The following is a 10,028-nucleotide window of genomic DNA, read 5'->3' as shown; positions in this document are numbered from 1 at the left end:
TAGCCTACTGTGTTGACTTTTTGCCTACACTAGTCGCCTCTAGACATTCTCCGGTCATATCAGAGCATATTATCGCGCAATACATGTTGATACATTTGAAATATCTTATATGCAAATTTGATTGGCTGAATGTTCGAACATGTTTTAAAACGTACTTACGCACAGAATTGATCTTAGACCAGGGGTGCCCAAATTCTTTCTTGTCAGGGGCCAAATATTAATCGGAGTGGAGGGCCGCGGGCCAAAACCAGAGTTTCATGTTAGGTCAGGTCCCATTATATTGAAATGTAGTGCATATGTGTACCCAATTAACATTACCATTAATATTCTTACCTGCAAACTAAGAAGGGCTAAAAAAGGTGACAAACCAAGCCCCTGTAGGTGGGTCCGGGGGTATCCCCCCCAGATTTTTTTGTTATTTTAACATGTAAATTAAGCATTCTGGTATACTCCAAGACGAAAATAATGGGGAAAGATAACATTTGCTTCAGGTTAAAAAAAGAAACATTTATTAACATATCATACTAATTTAATGTAATCTATTAGTATACACAGGGAAGATAGGTAGGAGACTTATATAATGGCCAATCAACTAACGGCAAGTTAAAGGCTAATAAACATGATTGCAGGCAACAAGAGTGACTACTGATGTTTCGATGGAAATACTCCCATTATTTTCTATTTGTATCCGTCAAAAGAGAAAGATATTTATAACAGTTACGTGTAAGCTGTGCCGTGGAAACAAGCGCCGTGACAGCACTTGACTCCAAAGGCTACCTCCACAAACATTTGTTAAGCCAACACGAACAGGTGAAACTTGTAGCAAGAGAGCATCATGCCTTGACCTCAACTGAAGGACAGACTGCCCCAACTCAGATAGAGAGAGAGAGAGCTTGCACATTGACTACTGGTTGATTTCATATTTCATTTCAACATTCTTTACACAAACATAAGTAAGGTACTTACAGTTGGCAGTTGCTAAACTCGTGTTGACATGTGTGAATTTGAACACATGAATGAACTTGTTCTACCTTTTCCCATTATACATGTAAGTTGAGAAGACTATAACATCAGCTAGATAACTAGCTATCATTTCATGCAAACGGAGCTCTTCCATTTAAATCGTTTAAGGTTAAGGTAAAAGCTAGCTAGTTAGCTAGCATAGCAACAAGATAACCATAGATATGGATCTGTATTGACAAAAGGTCAATAGCGCCCCCCTTGACCCATCTGAAACCATGTTAAAACTGTGGCCAAGCAGTGAACTGCAACCAGTCTTAGTTAAATATGACGTTGAAACAGAGACCCTGTTAAAAATGTCAGCCTCAGTTTTATAAATGAGGCCCGATGATGTATGGGCCTCATTTATAAAACGTTGCGTAAAAGCCATCCTACATTTTGTCTAAGACATTTCCTGAAATGAGCGTAAGTGAGATCCACAGAAACGAACGTACACACAAAAAAACACGTGTACGCCAATCCTTCGGTTATAAATCACAAATGGTCGTGAAATTGTGCGCAACTGAATCTCCGCCCTAAACACGCCCCTATTTAATCTAATCAGCATATTATCAATGCACAAACAGAGCGCATCCTCAATGCACAAACTCTCTGTGACAGTGGCAAGCAAGAAAGAAACATGTAAGCAGAAGAATTAAAGTGAGGCTGACATCGATGTTCTGCTGATGGAAGAGCAGATGCGGGCCAAAACATCGTTAGAAAGCCTGTCTGGTGGCGTAATGGCAAAAGCAAAGTATGTGACATGTAAAGGCACGTCTCCGAAGCACCAGCGGCCGCAACTGTCGCACGAGCAGCACCAGAAGGTGCATCTGCGGCAGCAGCACCTGCTGCTCCAGCATCGGAGCCTCGCCGGCCATCGCCACCTTTCCTTAGGCATGCCTTTACTGTGCTCCACTACCAACCGCGCACGGGCATGTGCTGTATTAAAGTGGTCTTCCTAGGCTGTTTGAGTGTGCGCAATCTGGATGAAAATACATTGGGAACCCTGTTTTACGCAGGAAATCCTCTTTCACATTTTGCTGTTCCTGGGCACTGTATGGAAATCTAATACATTACGGGCATATAAAGGGATAATACGTGTCATACGGTTGCAGAAGTTGCCATCGATTTGTGCACTGCACTCATATGTGAAAAAGAAGCAGCGAACTTAAAGACAATCCCCATGACAAACGACACTGTTCATGTGAGGATATGTGACATGTCAAATGATGTTGAGCAGCAGATCACTGAACGTCTCTGCGCTTTTGACTTTATCGCCTTTACAACTCGATGAATCCACAGACGTGGCTAGCCATGCCATTCTCTTGGTTTACGTGCGGTATTTGCAGAATGATGACTTTGAAGAGCAGTTCTTATTATTCCAACATTTACCACTGCAGGCAGCATAGATTTTTTTCTGCAATGGACACATACTTTAACTCAGTCAGCTCTCCTGGTCAAAGTATGTTGGTGTGACAACGGATATGGGGCAGTCTCGATGACAGGAAAACATTCAGGGATCTCATTTACTATTTGAACATGTCCATTTCTCATTAAGAAGTTGAGCATGTAAGTAAGGATTTCTCATTTAGAAAATCAACATAAGTCCTGTGATAAGTGGAACATGTTTGTCCATCTCTGACTCAAAAGGTGAACATGTAAGTCCATGGATTCTTCTTAAGAAGTTGAAAATGTATGGCTTAAGTCCATTTTTGTTCAAAGAAGTTCAGAAGTCCATGATTGCATAACTGATCCTGACTTTTAAACAGTTGCATGTGTTTTCAATGGTAAAACAGTGGTATAGTATTAAGCCTAGAAGTAGTGGTAGTAATCATAATAATAAAATAATAATACAATTGTTAAATTATTGGCCTGATGATTCTTGCTGATTATTAATTTGTGGGTCGCAACTGCACTGGTATCTAAAAATTTGGGTCATGGAGCAAAAAAGGTTGAGAACCACTGAACTAAACAACAAACTTTCACTTATTTGATACCATCTGTCATCACAAAACCACCAATTGAGTGTTACTTTCTGCTAGGGGCAGAATCTGTGGTGTCTCTTCACATCATCCACAACTCTTGCACACACAAGGCTGAGACACACCCAACGTGGGGGGATACACACATTCCTCTCCATAGTTTCACGACTTGTTGACCTAGCCGTGGAGACTAAATTCCTAAAATGATGCGAAATTGTAATAAGGTGGTCTTAGGCTGAATCCCATTTCTCCCCCTACCCCTTCGTCTTTCCCCTTCCCCTCCGTTTTGCGCGTTCATGTGGAGGGGTAGGGCTGTCCCAATTCACGTTAAAGGCGGCTGCATGCTACAGCGTTGGGGGTTAACGGTTGCGCAAAATTTACTCGGTGCAGTTCATGCTCCCAAAGGTTGCGCGTGTTGTCATGAGCCTGCCATTTGCCTGGCAGATACAAAGCTGTTTCCCTAACAGAAAGTCTGAAGCTTGAAGTTCTTTTCAAACCTTTGCTTGGGTAGCACTGTTAAACTGAGCAGACATGCATACTACATTTGAGTAATCTCATCACGTAACATTCGTTTTCTAAAAACAATCACATAGTATTGCATGTTTAACTGTGGTAGAAAATACGTTAGCTTAATGCTAACGTATATGGAAAATCCTATAGACACCGCGCTAGGTATTAGCATCAAGTAATTCACGTTAATGTTTTTGTATGAGCCTGACATTTGCTCTGCAGATAGATAACAGGTTCCCTAACAGAAAGTCTGAAGCTTGAAGTTCTTTTCAAACCTTTACTTGGGAAGCACTGTAAAACTGAGTAGACATGCAGAATATTTTAGTAACCTCATCTCGTATCATTCGTTGATAGAATGCAGGCTGCGAGGCTCGCGTAAGGGCTTACGTAAAAAATGACGCAAGTCTAGAAAAAGGGGCCGACGCACGCAAGACGTAAGAAGTCGCGCAAGGGTCGCGCAAGGGGCTTGCGCGGCCTCTTGCGCTTGCGCTTACGCTTACGTAAAGGCGGCTGCATGCTACAGCGTTGGGGGTTAACGGTTGCGCAAAATTTACTCGGTGCAGTTCATGCTCCCAAAGGTTGCGCGTGTTGTCATGAGCCTGCCATTTGCCTGGCAGATAGAAAGCTGTTTCCCTAACAGAAAGTCTGAAGCTTGAAGTTCTTTTCAAACCTTTGCTTGGGTAGCACTGTTAAACTGAGCAGACATGCAGACTACATTTGAGTAATCTCATCACGTAACATTCGTTTTCTAAAAACAATCACATAGTATTGCATGTTTAACTGTGGTAGAAAATACGTTAGCTTAATGCTAACGTATATGGAAAATCCTATAGACACCGCGCTAGGTATTAGCATCAAGTAATTCACGTTAATGTTTTTGTATGAGCCTGACATTTGCTCTGCAGATAGATAACAGGTTCCCTAACAGAAAGTCTGAAGCTTGAAGTTCTTTTCAAACCTTTACTTGGGAAGCACTGTAAAACTGAGTAGACATGCAGAATATTTTAGTAACCTCATCTCGTATCATTCGTTGATAGAATGCAGGCTGCGAGGCTCGCGTAAGGGCTTACGTAAAAAATGACGCAAGTCTAGAAAAAGGGGCCGACGCACGCAAGACGTAAGAAGTCGCGCAAGGGTCGCGCAAGGGGCTTGCGCGGCCTCTTGCGCTTGCGCTTACGCTTACGTAAGGAAGCATGAATCAGCCTTAAGGAAGCATGGGCGCAAGGAGGAGCGCCTGCAGCCGCAGGGGGCGCCAATTCGCCAATTCCCCACACAGTGATATGATAGATAATAGAAAACCGCTTCGCAGCCCAGATTATTATTTATTTACTTGGTCATTCCGCCCCCCACGTGGCCTGAAAAAGTGCCGCCCCGGGCCACCGCCCGGGTGGCCCGTGTCTAAAACCATAGACATGTATATGTCTAAAACCGCCACTGCTGTTGCTATTTCAGAGGTGGAGACATTTGAGAGAGTCATGAATACGATAGATATGAAATGGTTTGGGGTGTCACTTTGTCTACGTATTGTAGCTTTGTATGAAAAAGGAATTTTGGACATACCAATGACCAGCTCGGTGGAGGAGTTCAAATGTGCAGACCAGCCTGGAAATGAATTTCTCAGAGTCTAAGGATCCAGAAGCCAAGAACACTGCTTCAATGGTATAACAGCAAAGAAGTTGAATCCACAAGAAGCAGTTCAACATACACAAGGGCATAACAGCATAGAGATATCATATAGGGAGCAGATGCACAGTGGAAGAGCAGGGTTTGGGCTTGGAGGCAATTGGAAAGTTAGAGAAAGACTACATTCCTGGAAAGGAGGTAGGTGTGCTCCCGCAAAAATTGTGCGCTTGCAAAACATTACTTAAATGTAAAGACATTTTTATCATCAGCACAATAACTGAATTCACTTGAACCTCAAGCGGATTTACAGCGCACATACACCCAGTTTCCAACATAGTGCAGGTAGACTCTATTAAAGCCAACTGCAAATGAAGAAAATACACCTCTTTCAACCACAAATGAGAGATACATAACAGCGACTTCACGGAGAGGCTCTGGCTTAAGGGCCCCCCGAGCTCATGGGCCCCTGGGCCTGGGCCTGGGCCCGGTCGGCCTGCTCGGTAATCCATCCCTGGGCAGATGGTAATTAGTTTTGTTTGTGCGCAAGAAAAGGAAATTAGACAAGTAGCAGTAGCTTCTCAAACAAAGCAAGGGCAATGGATTAGCTGGCATGGTGTTGATACGAGGATGATCAGCTGGAGAGAACTTTGGGCCATGGGTGCTAACCACATTAAATTAATCGACGGAACCCGCTATGATGTCCTCCCAACTCTGCAGAACCTCAGTCAGTAGGTGGGTGAAAACAGTAGCTGCAAGTTGTGTTTTTGGGTGTTGACTCATTAAAACATATTTTGTCAGCTAGTCTGACCCAAGGTCGCTACACATGGAGACATAATCAGATTTAAAATCATTTGTGAATCAACAAGCTGAGGTAAACTCTGGCAGAGGAACAGCAGGTAATCTTTTATGTGAGAGGGGCCTATTTACGGATCACCAGGAAACAACTGTATCCTCCTGCACATGATCAACGGTTAGGCAGTTGTTATATTGATTAGGTTGCTGGCTATTAATCCTTGCATGTGAGTGTCTGAGGATTGGCCGCCGTGGGAAGTCCCAAAACAATAGCACAAGTAATTTAACTTCTTTGTGTATAACTAAAATTAAGAACAGTATTACCAAACAGGGCACTTCCTGTTAAGTCAACACAACATGAAAGATACCTTGTTCTCCCCTCAACCTTCTGTTTCATAATCTATTTAGCTCTTGTTTGACTTACAGGGAAAAGGCGTCATATCCTCAGGCAGCACTCCAGCACCACCTCACTGGCAGAACTGAGGCAACACTGTCAAATTGCAAGCACATGTCAAATGCACATCATTAATCTTAACTTCAAGTTGCTGCATGAACAAATTGCACAATACTCAATGAACTAACTGAATGAATTATTCACTAGACCTGCTTTTTCTGTCTTTAATCTATGTGATTAATTATGTACAAAGACCAATGATATAAAAAAAAAAACACACAGAGAGGTGTGATTATGATATACCTTTGATGTGTCAGTGTTTACTGCATATTTCTCTAATTCATTAATGACATTTTGCAATTTCTAAGCTTTTAATTCTCTCTTTAACATGCAGATTCAGAGCATATTCTTTGATTCCTATGCAGTGTCTTGTATGTTTTATTGCATTTACTTACAAATGGGCTATCGCTGCTTGACATTTTTACTCCCAGGAATTTAGACAGGGAAGTGCAGTTTGCTAGTTTCACTGGCAGAGGGCAGCACGGAGGATAATCCAGGCTTATTGGTATCCACTTCACCTATACAGTGCTCCAGTACTGTGATGATAATTTAAGTCCTCAACCTGAATAGCAATGGTTCCTGGTCTTGTTTTATATGGATAAACTAATAGAAACCACCAGCAATCCATTACTTTATATTACTCTAAGTGAGTATTTTATTATCTACATTTGATTGTATGCTGTTGTTTTTGAAATTTCTCACAGGTAAACAGGTTATTAAATGTAGGCCTTCAGATAGCACTGGCCAATTCAGAGGCTTAGACTGCACTCAAATAAAAGGAGGTGTATCAAAATAAAAAAAGAAGAGTGATGAAATGCCTTTGGTGTTGCAATCAAATCATGACGATGATGATATCTGTCAGACCTTTGCCAATGGCAGGTAAATACAAAGGAACCCGCACACGGGTGCCAGTCAGGAATGTACCATCAAAGGTGGGGCAAGGGTTGTTCATCAAGCTGATGCGCTGACACAGCTTCCTGAGGCCACATGTGAAAAACCACAAAGTCATTTGAATTTAATTTATATCCAAATTATTATCAGTAGGTATGAAGAGGGTTGGTGGGATCGTTGTGATCTCCAGGGTGCAGCAACTTGTTTGGAAAAAACACTCCTAAGGTGTGTTGAGTGAAAATGTTTCGAGGCGATTCTCAAGAAACCTGTAGAAGAAAGTAGCCAGCTTCACATACCTTGGGACTATCATTTCTATGGATGGTGGTACGGAGGAGGACGTCCAAGCCAGAATTGGAAAGGCAAGGACAACATACAACATGCTCAACAATATCTGGAAGATGAAAAACTCAAGACCAAACTACTAATGTTCAACTCAAACGTCAAGCCCACCCTACTATATGGCTTAGAAACCTGGAAGATCACCACTACCATACTCAATAAGCTGCAGACTTTTACCAACCGGAGCCCCAGACGCCTCCTGGGAATCTACTGGTCCAACACCATCTCAAACGCCAACCTGTGGGAACTCACCAAACAAGAAACAATAGAAACCCAAATCCGGAGGAGGAAATGGAAGTGGATAGGTCATACACTCAGAAGACAGATGTCAATCATGAAGCAAGCCCTAACCTGGAACCCACAGTGCAGGAGGAAGAGAGGCAGGCAGAGAACCACCTGGAGAAGAAATGAAGAAAGAAGAGCTGTCCTGGCAACAACTGGAGTGGAGGGCCCAAGACAGGAGAGGATGGAGGGGCTTCGTCGATGGCCTTTGTTCCTCTGGGAACTTAAAGGCCTAAGTAAGTAAGTAAGTCAAGAAACCTGCAAGCTGAAAATGTTCCAATTGAGTCCGTTTGTTTTTCACGTTGTGGTGTCTGTATGATTATTTTAATTAAAACGCAGTGTGCACGGCTTGAGGTGACCCACCCTGTAGTTGCGGGCCGATGACATTGGGATCTTAAAACTAGTTCCAATTACACTGCAGTAATCAGTTGTTTACAGAAAATGTCTTTTAAGAACATTCTAGGATTGCATTGTTCCACTAAATTGACTTTTCTCACACCTCCTGATGCTCTCTCTATCTCTCCCCTCTGTCTCTGTTCATCTACCTGTGCTTCTCCACACAAGGGTTACACTAAGGGCATGAAATAAAATGAAAGGTACTAAGTGTTGTATGGCATTGCAAGATGTTTTCTTGTTCATATCTGGTTTCACTTGAATGGTATCAGGCGTGTTTCCCCTGGGGGGGGGGGGCTTCCAGGGGTGGCGCGGCGCCCCCCTTATACAATGGTAGAGGTGAGACTCTCAGTTTGAATGCTAAAGTTATCCCAGTCCTGCAGAAACATGGGAATTCTGATCCCTATAGGCTGCAATTAAAGCCTATTTATAAATAACTTAGAGTCCTCCATGTATGAATCCTCCTTGTGTGATCCCATGAATGTGTAACTGAATTAGTGACTTGTACTCACAAATAACCTGCTCTGCTCCACTGTTGCCCCTGCTGAAATGACTATTACTTACAGTCTTACCAGAACGCATGGTGGCTTATCACCTGGGTTAGACACCCTGTAGCAGAACTGCTGTTCAATACATTGTATTATACCGTGGTGGATTGCCTTCCAGCGTCAGCACTGGACCAAATGGTTATACTGAGCACTCAGTCCCTAAACCAGCTAGGCCTTACATGCGTGGAACTACAGCAATCCGTGGCAGCACTGCAGCCTTTGAGCTATTTTCTCCAGAACTAGTAACAGGTTGTGTCCGTGGCATACACCTGAATCTAGAAAATGGCTGTGGCAATATTCTGAATGACTCTATTCCTAAAAGAAACCAGTTAATAAGGGAGGTTTAACAAGATACAGTAGGGTCCTTTATAATATTATATTTCATTAAAGCACAGACAGAGAATCACGCAGAAACATTCACCCACTCCCATTTCCAATGTGACATACATGGCAATCAGGACATTCTCCTGGATTAGGGATATATACAATAACTGTACTCCCCACTCTCACCCCTTGATTGTAATTAAAGACATTACTCATCTTGTTTTGTAATTATAAAATAATACCTATCAAGTAGATTGTTTTCATTAATAGGTCATCAACACTGATTGACAAGTATTCTCTTTATATAAATTGAGTGCACTGTGGTAAACTAACCAGAGTTTTTGTCATGTATCTTTCTTGCTCAATGTTGGGGGATTGTTTTATGAGCTATAACAAACTTATTTTCCTTTCAAATGGGTCCTTCAACACCAAAGGAGTTTTCCCTACATGTACATTGATTTTTTTTGTATGATGCATCCTTTCAGACAACTTATGTGCAGCAGTGTTGTATTTAAGGTAAGTGCAAATTGTGAAGATTCACTTCCCAAACAATGTAAAAAAGAACATAAAACAAGAATGTTTGATTTTGAAATCCATTTATTTCAGTGCATTTAGGCATACAATACATCTGCTGTATAAAGCTGTGTTTAAAAAAAAATCTGATAATGTGTCAATGAAACATAATTAAATAGCCATTGCATTTCTGTACCCTAGCCAACTGTGTCAAAAAGCAAGGCCAAACACAAGGGGGAAAAAAACATTTAAAAAATCATTCTGTGGTTCAAGTGATTTTTTTCCTTTGCTTGTAACATTACACAATTATACATAAATGCATATCACTAATAAGATGTGGGAGACTGTATGAAGAACAGTAACACCATCTAGAAGTAA

Source organism: Sprattus sprattus, assembly GCF_963457725.1.
Source record: "Sprattus sprattus genome assembly, chromosome: 4".
Classification (NCBI taxonomy): Eukaryota; Metazoa; Chordata; class Actinopteri; order Clupeiformes; family Clupeidae; genus Sprattus; species Sprattus sprattus.
This window is presented reverse-complemented; position numbering follows the sequence as displayed.